Below are 17,034 nucleotides of genomic sequence, written 5' to 3'. Positions count from 1 at the left end.
TTTTTAATGGTAAGCAGAAGTTTTTAAGTTTTGGTATAATTCATAATGGGTAAAGTAAAGTGTTTTTTAGAAACTTTTATATTGGAAGACTAATGTTTTATGTCATAATTTATATATTATGCATATTGAGAATAATGTGTTTGTAAACATTCTTAACACGGTAATGGACATTGAAGGGAAAAAAAAAAAGGACAGCATAAAAGCTAGAATGAATATAGCTTTATTTTGTGATCATCAGAATATAGAGTTGCTTAATGATGCTTATGAGTGGCAAAGCCCAAAGTCACCTTTGCCTTATATATATAAAAAAGCATGATATCTTGTGTATGAATGACTCAAGAGTCTATGATTTTTTGATAAATATGCTTCAAACATAGCTAGATTGTTGAACTTGAAGAAATGCATATTATATGGAATGGAAAGTTATAACTATCACGTGTTTATGCAAGAATTAATTTCAATTGAATATAAGGTTTTATTGCCAAGGAAAAGCATAACCATAAAAATCCATAAACCATAGATTGATAATTTAATTGAATATTCTTAATTATTTAGTTATATTTTTTAGATATCCAGGAAAAGCTTAGGGTCAAAATGGTGTGGTTGCACATCTTTAAGCAGTGGTGATCCTAAACCTACGATGCATTAAGGTGCAATTCATGAACAAACACCTAATGCACGTTCTAATGAAACAGGCTCGTCGACTACAAGTTGGAGATTTGGCATCCCATCTGTTAGAGACTTATATTCTAGCAAGTTAATAGTGGAATGGAAGCTGGATAAGCATGTAAGAAAATTTGTTTAATTTGAACACACCATTAAATTAATGATCACGTATTTATATAGTCCACTATTAATTAATTGATTTTCAGGTTTGCAAATATGAAAGTTGTGTGAACTATAACATCGACCATGAAATCATCAATGAAAGTTCCTTTGTTTTAATAAAGTCAACTTAAAGAGCATCCTGAATAAATACCTATGGTTGAGGCTTGATAGGGGAAGTTTAAGGTTAATACATATATAATCAATACTTTCATGAAAATGATTACAAGAAAAAAATTTTATAGGATGAGGCAAACTTTAAGGTGGCAAGACATTCTAGAAAAATCACAATACAACTAGGTAAATTTTAACGTGTGAAGTTTAAAACTTTTTATTGAATTGTAATATTTTTTTATTATATATTTTTGTTTAATGAATTTTTAAACCAAATTGCGTGATTTCTGGTATGACACGCACATCTATGCTAGGAGATATGTCGAGTCGGATGATTTTGAGAAGTGAAAGGATTGTATACCTACCTATATCACTAAGAGCAACTAAGAGAAACATTTAGAGTTGTTCACGTCAGAGGATTTTAGGAGGTGTTCTTGGAGTGCGTCCTTAAACAAAAATAAGAAGACTTACAGTTCAATTAGCAAGCATACAGGTAGGTCGCTTCCTTTTACTAACCATATAAAGCGCTTGGTAAGAGAGTCTGTTTTAATTTCAAATATTTTTCTTAAAATAGTAGTTATTATTTGTGATAACATTTAACTATGAATTTATTTTGAAGGCTATATAGTTTGGGCGTGATCTAACTCCGATGAAGTTATACATGGAAACACGTATAAGGAGGGAGGATAAACAAAAAAGGGTGCAACCGTTCGTGGATAGCAAAGTTAGGGCATTTATTATAAGTCATCTCTTAAACCTTTTTTACTTTGTTTGGACTAATGTTTTTTATCTATATCTTTAACTTGCTTATATTCTTTTTTAGGAACAATATAACACTGGCATGCATGCCAAACACAAGGAAGACCCTTCAACCCATTTGAAATACGATCTAGAGCTATTGTTGGAGGCTGAGCAATCGTTGGACCCGATAGGAATCGGGTTTATAGTATCTCTATGACTACAACCTGGAATATGAGGTCAAATTTTAGTGTCTCGACTATAGGCAACCCACAATCTAGCACGTGTCCACCCATCACGAGCCATTGAGCAATTGGTTGAACAATGAACTGGTGCTTTGAGGGCTGAAATGGAGGCAAAGTGTGAAGAACAAAAAAGAAAGCAATGTGAGGAGAGGAGATGACTCCATACATGTCTAGTCATTATCTCCTCTTATGGATCTTTATAAGATTTTTCTTTCCCTCCACCTCCATTTATAGCCTCTTTTCAATGTTCATAAATATTTACAATTGATTTTTACAGTTAAATATATTTTAAACATATTATTCAAGTTAAATTTTTTTGTATAATATTATTTAATGATGTTTAATGTTACTTTTTTTTTATAGCATTTAAAAAAAAAATACACTATCAACAGAATCACCAATAGACATAAAAACTCTATTGGTTGTTCCGTCAGTAAAACATGCTAGTTTTTCTAACAAAATAACAAAGAGTTGTTAAGTGTTTTGATATATGTGTCAATGAAATCACACAAAAAATGTCTTTATCAATGATTTTGTCAAGTATTCATGTGAAAGATGAGATGTATTACCGACGGGTTATTTGACAGGTATGTCGATAATATTTACCAAATGATATGCCAACATAAATCAATTGTTACATATTTTTATCGCTAATAATAATATTTTGTTGGGCTAACTATTAGTGATTAAATCAACAACAAAATTACTAATGGATATGAAATCACTAACACGACTCTGGCGGACAACACTATTCCATAATTAAATTCATCGAATATATTTTTACTAAAGGATGAAAAGCTTTTTCATCAACAAAAATATTCCTTTGAAATTATTCATTTTTCTTGTTATGAGACCATAGAAATGCTACGCAACATTGTGTTTTTATCATATATACTGAAGGACCTCCACTGCTACTATATTTAGAGTAATTGAGTAAATGAGACTAATTAGACATAGATTTATATCCCACCTCCTTAAAGAAATCCATGATAAGATTCAAACCTTATATCAAGAAAAAAAAACTGAACCAAAAACATAATAAATACATGACTTCTCAATTCTAAATTTGTATCATTTCGACATTACAAATTTAGTCTTTTGATTATTCGTATATAATCAATTTGTTTAAAGATTTGATTATATTATTATATTCTTATTTTCTTGTAGTTGCATTTATTACAATTATATTTATTTGAACTGTTTTTATAATGTTTTAAACAGTAATGGAATTATACACACACACACAAACATATTTAAAGTGATTAATCCAATATTAATATAATTTTTTTTAGTGCTTTATTTTTTTTTCCAATTGATATCAATGTTTAATTTTTTTATTTATTAAAATTTAATTTGAAAATTTTCTATATTAAAATAAAACAAAAAAGGTAATAAGATTTTAATAAAACAAAAAGGTAATAAAGTTTTAAGAAATATAAGATATATCGAATGTAAATTCTTAATTACTCTTAGTTTTTAAAATAAATATTATTGCATCACTTGTTTTCGTAATTTTACTAATGAGAAGAGTTTAATTAAGAAAATAATAAAGGATACAAATAATACATAATGCAAACTTAAACAATTTGATGTAGATATTTCGTCCTTTATAAAAGATGATTTTCTTGATTTTTTTTTTTATCAAAAACAATATTCAATATGCATTTTAAACAATTAAAATATTCTCTTTTTTCAATTTGGTATCAATTTATTTTCATTTTTATCTGTATATGTGGCAATGTATGCTTCAATTATATATTAAATGATAAAAATATTATTAATTAATATTTAAAAATATTTCTTTATCATATGACACACTTAAAATTACATTGTTTTACTGATATTTTTAAAATTTTCTATACTATTTAATTACTACTACGATATATTATATTACTTTAAACGGAGATTAGCTCTAACTCATCTAGGTGCAATAATTATGCTTCAATTAACCCCTTTAGATCTTCTCTTAATCAGACAACCATTATTTTTATTATTGATTTATTAATAAAACCGTGATTTTTATTAGCAATTAAAATATAATTATGTTATTTTTTTAATATTTCTCTATCTTGTTTTATATACTGAAATATTTTCGGAAACTATATTAGTTTGGTAAAAGAACCAATCAAAGGCCTCCTGAAGAATATATGTTTAATTTTAAAAGTTTTTTTCAAATTACATTATTTTTTGTTTAGAGAAAAATATAGAAATCATGTACATATTTATAGTTTTAATTATATATAAAAAAGACAAGGATTTGTTTTTTACAAAAAAACTCATTAATTTAAGAAGTGTATTTTATGTATATTCTTTTGTGAGAAGGAAAATTGGGTATGGTTTTGAAGACATAACTTAATTTGATAAATTGGAAAAAAAAAAAAAAAACTTTTTTTCCTATTCTATTGTGTAAAAAGTTGTATTTGAGCACAAATTATTTTTTTCATGTTTCGTTCTCTTAAAAAAAGGCTGAAGAAAATCCATTATATATTGAACATGCTCCAAGCTTCTTCTAGCTCTTCATCCTTTTGTTTTTAGATTTTTTTAAGTTAAATAAAACTTTCCTTTCAACAATTTAGTATGAGAAATATAATTTGATAAAATCTAAAATAAATCATAATATGTATAAATTATAAATTTATATAACAGAATTGTATGAGAAAAAACTATAAAACAAGTAAACACCCACTACTAGAAATTTGACAATATCAAATTTCTGACTTAGATATTTTATGATTAAATAAATATTAGCTTATTTAATGGGTTTGTTTTATATTTTGTTAATTTTATTGCCAAGTTGACATTTTCAGTAAATATATAAAAATTTAAATTTATGTAGATAATTGATAATGAATCAAGAGTACTATTAAAATAAATTGAATAAGTTTAAGCTAAATCAATATTTATACAAACAATTTAGTTAACATAGTTAATTAATACATGTTGTTATTATTATTTTATATAAATTTGATATAAATAATGAATAATCTTTGATGAAAATATAAAAATTCACTTTAAGAGTTGTGAGAGTTTTTCAAACAGGCTGTTTTTGTCCGTAATTATATCGGTAATATACATACCGATGGACAATTAATATCAATACCTATATAAATTTCAGTCATTAAAGTTAATAAATGCAGTAGGGTATGTGATACTTCAACAACAATTTAGCACGTGTGTTTAAAATTTTGCATAATTTAAAACAAATAAAAAAATAATTTTAAAAAAGAGACACATAGACAATCGATCCGGCAAGCGACATGCAAGCATGTAAAGACACGACAACCTTGAAGGACGGAAAATGAGCTTTGACTTGTATTTCATTTCTGTGATAATTTAATAGTTTATATATAGAAGAGATTTCGGATTAGTATCCCGTCAAATGCCGCCATTGGCATCCTTTGAATACTATTTTAAGTGTTTAAAAAAATATTTAAATTTTATTTTATTTTTTAATTTTAAATTAATATTTTTTTATATTTTTTAGATAATTTTAATGCGTTAATTTTAAAAATAATTTAAAAAAATAAAAAATATATTATTTTAATATATTTTAAAAAAAAAATACTTTAAAAAAAAAACCATAACCACTCCCAAATATTCTCAAGGAAGCCAGCTATCCATATTATTAGCATGTTCTCCTCATACTTTTTTCTCTTAAAACAAATCTGCTGCTACAGTGTCGACATGATCCTTCAAAATCGCTTTAATCTGACCTATTTTTTTTCGGCCAGGAAACTTAATTCGTGGAATTCAAAACTATGAATTATTTTTTTTGTTTTATTCATCCTAGACATTATATAAAAATAATTATTTTATCTTATTATTCCTTTCCAAGAATAAATATATATTTATTTGTTTTTTAATCTTATCATCATCGTCTTACTTCAGCTCACATGCATGGAATCTGCTGGGTCCATAGTCAAGTTTCCTATATTTAATTGGCTTAGCTTCTTCTTCTTCTTCTTCTTTCCTGATAAATTTCATCTAAGAAACCTTGACAATTTTTATACTGATTAGGCCATCCATGAAGAACTATATATGATCTTGAGATTCACGAGCTTAGGATATATTAATTATCTTTATCTCGCGTTCACTTCATGGAGACAACAAGTTTTCACAACATGATTATTCAATTACGCCTTTATAAATCAGCACTAATTCCTAAATGTTTGTGGAACAATTAAATAACAAGTACATACTATAATACTACAAGTTAGACACACAAAATAATTGAATACAAAAAAAAATGTCTAAGATGCGGGAAATTCTTTGATATTAACATTAAAGTCGATCTAGAGATTAGACTTCAAATCAAAATGTCTGAGAGTTGTCATGACATGATCTAGTTGATTTGACGGGTCCATAAGTAACCCAAATAATCGATAAAAAATTAGTTTGGATTTTTAAAAAAATTTCAAGAAGACATTTTTTTTTTCCTTAACATTAGTCGGCGACATGTTGGATCGACTTGGGTTAACTCTTTAAACTCATAACCTGGATCATAAACTTTATTGAGTTTAATAATCTTTTTTGTGAAATAGTTTTTTATTTAATTATATTATAAAAAATAGATACTTAAGAAATTAAGCAATAACCTAAAGTCAAGATGTTTGTTTGAGATTATAGTATTATTATAGAAAGCAAACTGAAACAAATTATGAAATCTAATTATTAATATTTTTTTTTCTAATGAGAAAAAAATGATATTTAAATATTAAAATGGAAAGCTAATCTTCATAATATAAATAAAAGATTGATACGCATGCAAATGTTTTACACCAACTATCCTTTTTATCTTAAAAGTTTTCATTCATTTTATCTTAGCAGCTAATTATTGTTGCTAATAACAAATGATTCTTTTATATATATAAAACCATGATACAAATACAGCTAATTCTTATAAAATATAAGAGAAATCAGACTAATCTCTTTGAAATATCATACAACTATATATATATATAAACCAATCATTTATTTAAAAAAGTATTTTCAGTTATTTTTTTCACGATTTGGTATTTTCAGTTTTCTCGGTTTAATCGGTTTTTCAGTTTTTTTACTCACCCTACTAGAAGATATGTTGAGTTAGATGATTTTGAGAAGTGGAAGAATTGTAGACCTCCTCACATCACTGAGAGCAACTTCGATCTATTTTTAGGCATGTTTATATATATATATATATACCATCATCAAAATTTCCTCACCGAATAAAACTAGTTGACATCGATAATTGCAAGTTTTGTCATTGAACAGTGATCATTCGCTAACTTTCTCTAATTTCAAGCAACTTTTTATTTTCTCTCTCAAATTATCAAAATGTTAAGAAAATAAACTTTTAGACTAAAACTTAAAATTGGAAATAAAGGGACTACAAAGTTGGAAAAAGGAAAGTATATGGACTAAACAAAACTTTTTCTAGCAAATTTGAGATTGACCAAGGGATTTCTCCTTGTTTTACACTTTAATTTTTTTTGTTGAATTTTTTCTTTCCTGGCAAATTTTAGTAAATTGGCCATTAATTTAGGTCAGAAGGTTACAATTAGAAAATAAAACATTCTAGGATGAAAAAAAAAATGGCTACCATGGAATACGAAAATGTTTTATCTAGTATTTTTTATAATATATTTTTAATAATAATAAATTTTCTATATGTGATTATTAGTATATGAACTAGATCATTGGTCCCTGTTGCGCTTTAGAATGGATCAATTTTATTTTTATGTAAAAGAATGTTCATTCGTTGTTGATCTGTTTTCTAATAAATAAATACAAAACAAGAATCATGAACTCAAATATATGATGTATATTGGATGACATTTTTGAAATATTAATACAACAATGTATTGGATGACATTCTTTTTTGAATATTGAGACGATGATATATTAGATTGACCTAAGTTAACTTATTAAATCTATGATTTGGGTCATATGACCATGATTACCCTATAGAATGCAAATGAAGATAAATTATAAAGATCAATTCATGATCAACCCAATATTGAAAGAAAAATTAAAAATAAATATTAAATAAAAAAAACTACTCAAGTTAACCTAAGTTAACATGTCAAATCTATAACTTAATTCATGATAATGCGATAACCCCATAAAAATCAAATTAAAACAATCATGAAGCCCAATTTCCAACTAATTCAATGTTGAAGGATGAAATAAAAAATAAAATCTATTAAAAAAAGAGAGAGAAAAAACAAAAGTCAACCATGGTTAACTTGTTAAACCCACTACATAGGTCATAAGATCAGTGATAGTTTTATAAAAAAAAAAAAAGAAGAAGAAGAAGAAGCTCCATTTACAAAAGATTCATGTCAAAGGTTGGAACCGAAAAAAAAAAAACTAAATTCATGAGATCGAGATAACTCCATATAAAAAATATTAAAAAAAAAATTGCAAAGTCCAATTTCCAAACAGCCTAATTTTTAAAAGATAAAATTAAAAAAAAAACTAAATAAAAAGTATCCAATTATTGGAGGGTGAAATTGAATAGAGTCAACTTGGATAAACTTGTTAAACTCAATTTCTAACTAACTCATTATTGAAGGATGAAGTTGAAAAAAAAAAAAATTAAAAAAAGTAGTAAAAAAAATGGCTCGAGTTCGTCCATTTAACCTGTTAAATCTATAATATAAATCATGAAATCAAGATAAATTCATATAAAATAAATCAAAAAAATTATAAAGCCTCCCTTCCAACAAATATAATGTTAAAGGTTGAAATTAAAAAAAAAATCAATTTGAGATGTGTATGTAACCTAACAGAAAGAAAATAAAAAAAATATTATAAAGTACAATTCTCACAATAACCTAATAATAATAATAATAAAAAAAGATTGAATTGTTGAAGGGTTAAATTGAAAGAAAAAAAAATAAACAAAAAAACAAAAACACACTATCCCCATAAATAATATTTTATAGGTGTGACTATAGTCTACACTAATTTAACTACACCCTTTAGTATTTTCTTAATAATTTAACTATTTTATTATTCAATATGTAATGAAATCAATTATATCAAATTAATAATATGTACTAAAATTGATGAGAAACAAAAAGCAAATACATGAAAAAATACATGAGCTAGTACTATGTATCATATTGAAATAATTCAATATAAATATAAATGATTCATTAGCATTTCTAACTCAAATGAAACTATACTAGAAAACTATAACCTAAAAACATAATGCTAAAAGGCTAATATTTTGATATTTTTTCTTACATTAAATTTATCAAATAGTTATGAGTTGTGATATATGTAATAACATTAATTATTAAATTTCTCGTATTATATTAGTATACTATTGATATAGGTTGTTGTAATATTAAATTTATTGTAACTCTCATTCACATATCCAAACTTTCTAATATTAAAGGGAAATATTTTAAGAATATGATAACAATTGTTTTTTAAAGTATTTTTTATTTAGAAATATTTTAAAATAATATTTTTATTTTTATTTTTTAAAAATATTTTTAATATGAACCCATTAAAACCATTCAAAAATATAAAAATAATTAATTTTAAATAAAAAAAAATTAAAAATTGCTCACTCCCAGTATGAAACGCAATACAAAACGTGGGTGAATTCTTGCCCATCAATCGTGGGTCTTTTATAGTTCAACTCATCACAAACATAGACTTTTGACAACACCTTATCCTAGCTCCACCACTTGAAATCGCCATTGATTTTCTTTGTATAGATATTTGGTGAAACTTGAAATAAATAAATAAAAAGTTATGTTGTTTTTAATTATGAGAATTTAATTGTATAGCCCAATTTATTTATGCCATTAGTTATATCATCAATTATGTTCATCAATTTCTCTTATTTACAAAGATTCATCGATCATCATAGGGTACGTTCAGTAGTGAAATCACCTTTCAAAATCTTGTTTAAAAGAAATAAATAATGATTAGCACGAAGGTTTTAGATCCTGTTTTTTAAAATTGAATTTTTTTTAAAAAAACATTTTGCTTTAAATTATTTTTTTAGTATTTTCAAATCGTTTTAATATGTTAACGTTAAAAATAAATTTTTTAAAAAATATTATTTAAATAAATTTTCAAATAAAAAATACTTTAAAAAATAATTGTTATCACAATACCATACTAGCTTGTAATTTCTTCTATCCTTCTAAAACAATATGAAAACTCCCTTCCTCCTCCAAGAATTACCTGAGATATTTTATTGAGCAAGACATATTTCAAGGTTAAGAAAAATATATAAGTGAAAAGGATATCACAATATATTATTCAAAGCACGATGTGGTCGAGCTTGTTTGGTAATATAATTGCAGTTATTTTTTTAAATAAATTTTTGTGCTAAAAATGAATGTCAATAATATTTTTTTTATTTTTTAAAAATTATTTTTAACATTAGCACATTAAAATGATTAGAAAATATTAAAAATATATTAATTTAAAATCAATAAAAAAATAATTTTTTTTTTAAAAAAATATTTTTAAAATATAAAAAATAAACAAACCCCTAAAAAAAAGCGTCACTTTCGTGCCCTAGTAGTTTTATGGCATGGTTTATCTACAACTTGCACGCCATTGAAATTCTAATATTTTTCACTTTTTGGACATTTGGAATGAATTCTAAAGCCTTTTGACACCTATCATGTGCTTAGCTATACTGTCGTGTATCATACAAATGGAGTCGTGATCAGAGTGTCTGTCTGCTGAATGCGAGGGAAATAAAAAAGTTTAGTCATATTACTATTTATTTTTATGTTTTTAAAATATTTTAAAAAAAATTAATTTTTTTTATTTTTTATTTACTTCAAATTAATATATATTTTTAATAATTTTAGATTATTTTAATACACTAATATCAAAAATAAATTTTTAAAAATAAAAAAAATATTTTAAAAAAATATCCACACTCCTAAACAATGTTATTTTGAAAGAACACCATGCTATAAAATTAAAGGGGAGGGAGGAGGCGGCGGTTTTTGATGAAAAAAAGAAGAAGAAAGGAGGCTAGGAGGCCAATAGAAGACGAGCTGTTGGTGTGAGAAAGCAAGAGAATGGATGTTTTTGGCTGTGTTTAGAGAGAAGATATCACCGGAGAAAGTTTTTAGAGTGTGTTTGGCAGTGTGGTTGCTTTTTAAATAGTTTTTCGTGTCGAAATACATGCAATGATATTTTTTTATTTTTTAAAAATTATTTTTAACATCAGCACATCAAAACGATCCAAAAAATACAAACCGAACTCAATTTTAAAAAAAAACAAATTTTTAATTTCAGCAAACACAGGTTCAAACTCACTATTAAATTTTAGCGGAGGGGAGGGGGCGCGTCAGCTTTTTTTTTCCGGGAAGAAAAGGAGAGAATGGGGTTTATATATGAAAAACAAAAACCGATCGGACCACCACTTTCTTATAAAAAAATGCTGGTCCACACAACATTTTCTTTAAGATGGTGGGTGGACGGGCGTTTGTTTGAAAGAAACAATTTTCGAACCAACGTTTTTTATATATAGCTGTGCTGTGTTTTTTAAAACTATTTTCCCATTTATGCTACTTTTCCAATTTTTTTAAGGGTGTTAATAAAAAATATCCAAGATTTTCTTTTGAAAAATTGGTGCTTTTACTGTGCATATTTCACTCTATACCCTCCCAAAAATCAAGAATGTGAATGGAAGCAATGATTTTTCGTTTTCATTTTGTTTCTTGAAACCTTTTTTTCTCCTTAATTGGATTCTTTTATGGCTAAATTGATTGTCAATTACTTCTGATTTGTTAAAAAATAATAAGATTTAATGATTTAGGACCCCCTTGAAAAACAAAGGAAAACTAGAGTGGTAATTTAAAAACTAACGTTAAAAGTTCACTTGGTTCATCTACTTTCCAATTAATACATTCTCGATCCTTTTTAGTTTTAAAAATTTAATTTTAATTTTTTTTTTTTATTTTTAAATTCTTGGTTTGAGAGAAAAACAAAAAGTCATTAGATTCTTCTTAAAAAGAGAAGAAAATCATTGGTCTATTTTTTTAGAGGTCTAGGCATGCTGGCCACCCAAATCCAACCAAATTTGATTGATTTTAAATTGATTTTTGAGATTTATTTTGAATTGGTTTCTATGGAATTATCAGTCTCAGATGAACATCACGACATTTAATTGGTGGTTAATTTTACGAGTATTTATTTTTGTTATCTTATAATTAAAAAATAGAAAACAAATTAATAAACCTAGTGGATCATGACCCGGACTGCAGGTTTAGTAAGTTAATCAATGTTCACTCGGGTTATTATTTTGTCATTTTTAATTAAATATTTTTGTTCGATTTCATCCTTTAATATCGGGTTAAATATTGAGAATTAGACTTCATGATTTGTTTTGATATGTTTCGTATAAGATTATCATAATCTTATAATCCGGGTCACTGGTATGAGAAGTTAATCTAGATTGATCTAGATCAAATCAATATATTATTATCATAATATGATTTTTGAAAAAAAATACTAGTCTTCATGTTATTGTCTCAATATTTATAAAAAATATCATTTAATATGCATAAAATTTTGAATTCATAATTAAAAAAAATTTATGTTAGAAAATATATTAACAAAGCTTGAATATATTTTTATATTAAAAAAAAAATTAATCCAACTAATTAGAATAAGCTTACGGTTTCATGATCTCATCGAACTGTGATTAAAGAATAAATTCGAATTTGAAACTTCAGCAAATCCAATTTCATCGATCAATTACAATAGTAAACAGTGATTATCTTTTATTAGATTATATCATAAATAAATTATATTGATATGTGACAAACAAATTCATATAAATTTTTAAATTTATCTGTTTTTTTTTTTTTAATAAGAGAGGTTCTCAATTAATTATAAGTTATGTATTTAATTTATTGTTCTAATCTTGGAAGCAAACATATATAAAAAAATATATATAATTCTTTAACTTAATCAAAGAAGAGTTGGAGTTTAAACTATATATATATATATATATATATATATATATATATATATATATATATTTCAGTTTCTGAATTAAAAGAAAAAAAGAAAAGAAAAGAGCCGTGAGAGAATTCCCACTAAATTCAGTTTCTGAAATGAACCAAAAGCTGCAATACACAATCGATGATACTTTGTGATCCCATATTTGGTTGCAGAGGATAAACGGGTATCTCACCATTATTTTTTTGTATTTTAAAAATATTTTTTTAAAAAATTAAATTTTTTATTTTTTTTAATGTTTTTTAAATCATTTTAATACGTTGGAATCAAAAATAATTTTTTAAAAATAAAAAAAATATTATTTTAATGTATTTTCAAGTAAAAAACACTTTGAAAAAGCAACTACAACAACACTCCCAATTAATGTGTTTTTTTTTATTTAAAAAATATATTAAAAAATATATGATCCCATTTATATATATATGTATTATTTATAAAAAGTTTCAAAATTTTAATGGGGTTAGCACAATGACTAAAAAAGTATGTAAAATATCTATTTCTATCAAATAAAAAAAATTCAAAAAATCCAATGGCCAAATACTAAAAAAACAATTCAATATTATTTTATCAAGTTACTCAAAACAATGTGCTATTGCAAATTTTGGCCATCTTGAAAATAAAAGAAAGTAGTTTCAAAACACTATTTTGAATTTTTTTTATTTTAAATTTTTTTTATGTATTGATTTCAAAACTAAATTTTAAAAAATAAAATAAATATTATTTTAATATATTTTTAAATAAAAAATACTCTAAAAACACCTACATTTTCATATTCAAATAATACGGAGAGTGTATATCCTTGTTTTTGACCAAAATTTTTTGTTGCTTAGTAAATATAATATAAGGAAAAAAAATGGTGGGCGACGTGCAAGATGGAATTGTACAGTTGTCCTGTCCTGGATAATGAATATTTATTTTATTTATAAAATCCTTCAAGAAAAACAACAGTAGATGAGCAGAAAACAGAAACAGCACAGAGTGATAAATCAAGAGATGAACATTCTATAAATGCCACCTCCATCCCATAGCATTCCAAGTTCCAAAACTTGACCTCTCCCTCATTCTCTCAGAACAGAGAGGTTATTGGGTTCTTGTTGTTTATCTGTAAGTCCTGAGTTTTCTCTCTCATTTCCATGTTTCTGTTCTTTCTGGCAATGCATTGTTTCAACTGTTTGGTTCTCTCGAAAATGTGTAAAACAAATGACAACTATGTGTGTGTATGCGCTTCATTCAAGTGATGGGAGTTGTTTGATTTGCTTCTTTTAATGCTAGAGGCAGAGTGAATCAGATGCAGTTGTTGCGTGTTGCTGTTAAAAGTGAAAGTTCTTTACTATTATTAAACAAGTATTCCATTACAGTATTTTATATTTTCTACTTTGGTGTCATTACAGGAAGATCTAAATGGCTAGAACTCCCATCTTCTTGCTTGGGCTTGTTGTCATCTGGGCAGCCTTGGCAGAAGCAGAATACATGATCTATAAAGATGCAACAAAGCCTTTAAATTCTCGCATTAAGGACTTGATGAACCGGATGACATTAGAGGAGAAAATTGGCCAGATGACCCAGATTGAACGCGGTGTTGCATCAGCTGAGGTGATGAAGGACTACTTCATTGGTAAGCAGAGCTTCACTCTTGCCTTTACTTGGTTAAGGAATCGTTACGTTATGTGGTTGTGTTGTGTAGGACAGCTGAAGAATTCTGTTTCCTTTTTTGGCAGGGAGTGTACTGAGTGGAGGAGGGAGTGTTCCCTCTAAACAGGCTTCTGCTGAGACTTGGATTAACATGGTGAACGAATTTCAAAAGGGTGCTTTATCGACCCGATTAGGAATTCCTATGATTTATGGAATCGACGCTGTTCATGGACATAACAATGTTTACAAGGCAACAATATTTCCTCACAATGTTGGGCTTGGAGCTACCAGGCAAGTGAAGATTAATCCTCACTCGTACTAACCATCAGTTTATGAACTGAAGTTTTTTTCTTCTTTCTGCTTCATGCAATCAGTGTAGATACATTTAAGTTCTGTTCAAATTAATTTGATATTTCATCTAGAAAGAAAATCTTCTATCAGTTACCAAAGGCTATCCAGATCCTGAAATTTTATCTGAAAGAAGTTCATTTGGTCATATTTGTCTGCCAAGTAACCAAGAAAGAGGACGGGCCATCTTTGAGATAGGATGATTAAATTCTCAGTCTGAGACAGCAATCATTATCACGAGTGTCGTCCATTGAAAACTTGGTCCCCTTTTCATCTCCTTGGAGATTTCACAAGGAAAGTAGTGATATGATGACATCTGCATCCATCCACAATAGGCTATGATGATGTGCATCTCTATCAGCAGATAGGATTATATATTCATTTGTCCCTGCAGTTTTACGGCTGGCTTTTAGTCTGCTATTGATGCCTATTTAGGTTTATACTTTTGATCAATTCTGTGATGTAATGCTAATTTAGATGTTTGACATGTAACTAATAATTGCATTTTCTTCTTCTTATTATTCCCATCTGCTGAAACTGTAGCAAGACATTAGGGACCAGGGGAAGAAAATGAAAATGTAATGGATTTTATTTTTGATGTAACGATATGTCTCAGCATATATCTGGCGTTCATGACTAAACCTGCATGTCATCGAGCAGGGACCCTGACCTAGTTAAGAGGATTGGAGCTGCAACTGCACTTGAAGTTAGAGCTACAGGCATTCCATATGTTTTTTGCACCTTGTATTGCGGTAACTTTTTAATCCAGCTACTAATAGCTGTTCAGATAACCAAAATCATCTCCTCTTAAATTCTGATTTCCTCTATTACTTCTGGCTATACAGGTTTGTCGAGATCCAAGATGGGGTCGGTGCTATGAAAGCTACAGTGAAGATCCTAAGCTTGTTCAAGCAATGACTGAGATAGTATCAGGATTACAAGGCGACATCCCTGCTAACTCCCCAAAGGGTGTTCCCTTCGTTGCTGGAAAGTAAGGAATCTTCATGTTACATTCTTTTGCATATAAGATTTATATTGCTTGCAGTTAACTTAAGTTTCCAAGAACAATAATTAGATAGTGTAAATTTTCTCTCAAGTCCTCAACAGCGGAGGCTTTTTCCATAATCGCCGTGAAACAACGAAGAAAAATTGTCCCAAGGAGTAAATAGTAATTTTCACAGAACATTAGGAATTTCGTGTGCTTATATAGTAAATTTGACTTTGATCCACGCTATCAGATTCCATGCTTGGTCCGTAAACTTGATTTGCTCTATTTAAAACGTGGAATCAGTCAACAGCTCTATCATTGGTGTCTGAATTTGAAAAAGAAAATGAGATCATTTCTCACTTGGACTAATTAGAGGAATCTAAGTGCCGTATCCCCCCCTAGAGGATGGATTGGATCGGCTGCTAGCTTCATCAGATAATGGATATGTTAATTATTCATTTGATGGAAACCTTTTTGGACTTTGTGTTAGGTTGAAGCCCTTGTTGGTGGCATGAGAGTTGAGACATGCTTTCCACTAATTATTATTATTATTAGCATATGAAAGGAACCTGTGAAGAAAACAGCAGAAAAGCTTCAAAAGGATAAAGATAAAATATGCCCACTTGGTATTATCAAACTTCCAAGTTTTGACTCTTAGGATCAACTTGCTGAGATCTCCAGTCTCCACACTTGGTGGCCCTTCTCTTTGTTTATCTTGTTTCTTTCCCTTCTTGGCTGGGAAGGCAATTAGGCAACTGGGGAAGTATGAAAAGTAGATAATTGGTGTTATCAAGCTACCTCCAGTGCGGTACTAAGATATTTCTCATTCCCCCAACCCTTCATTTCACTGAGCTATCAAGTCCATTTTAACAAATAGAAAACACATCATTAAGGGGAGAGGATCTTTATTCATAGTAATTGATTTCATAGTTTCTGTAAAATCTTTGGATGAATTCACTCTAATATTTGTTAATTCCTGAATCCTGATGATCTGGGGGCTTCTCACAGAACAAAAGTTGCTGCTTGTGCCAAGCACTATGTGGGTGATGGTGGAACAACAAAAGGCATCAATGAGAACAATACACAAATCAGCAGACACGGTTTGCTTAGCATTCCACATGCCAGGCTACTATAACTCCATTATCAAGG

At 27.5% G+C, this 17,034-nt stretch overlaps 1 pseudogene; it reads left to right on the top strand.

The window, feature by feature from the left end:
• The first annotated feature begins 13,862 nt into the window (after positions 1–13,862).
• On the top strand, positions 13,863–17,033 carry LOC118027812 (uncharacterized; annotated as a pseudogene).
• Position 17,034: the final 1 nt, after the last annotated feature.

Source organism: Populus alba, chromosome 19, assembly GCF_005239225.2.
Source record: "Populus alba chromosome 19, ASM523922v2, whole genome shotgun sequence".
Lineage (NCBI taxonomy): Eukaryota > Viridiplantae > Streptophyta > Magnoliopsida > Malpighiales > Salicaceae > Populus > Populus alba.
Note: the sequence above shows the minus strand (reverse complement) of the source record. Positions and strands in the feature narration are given on the sequence as shown.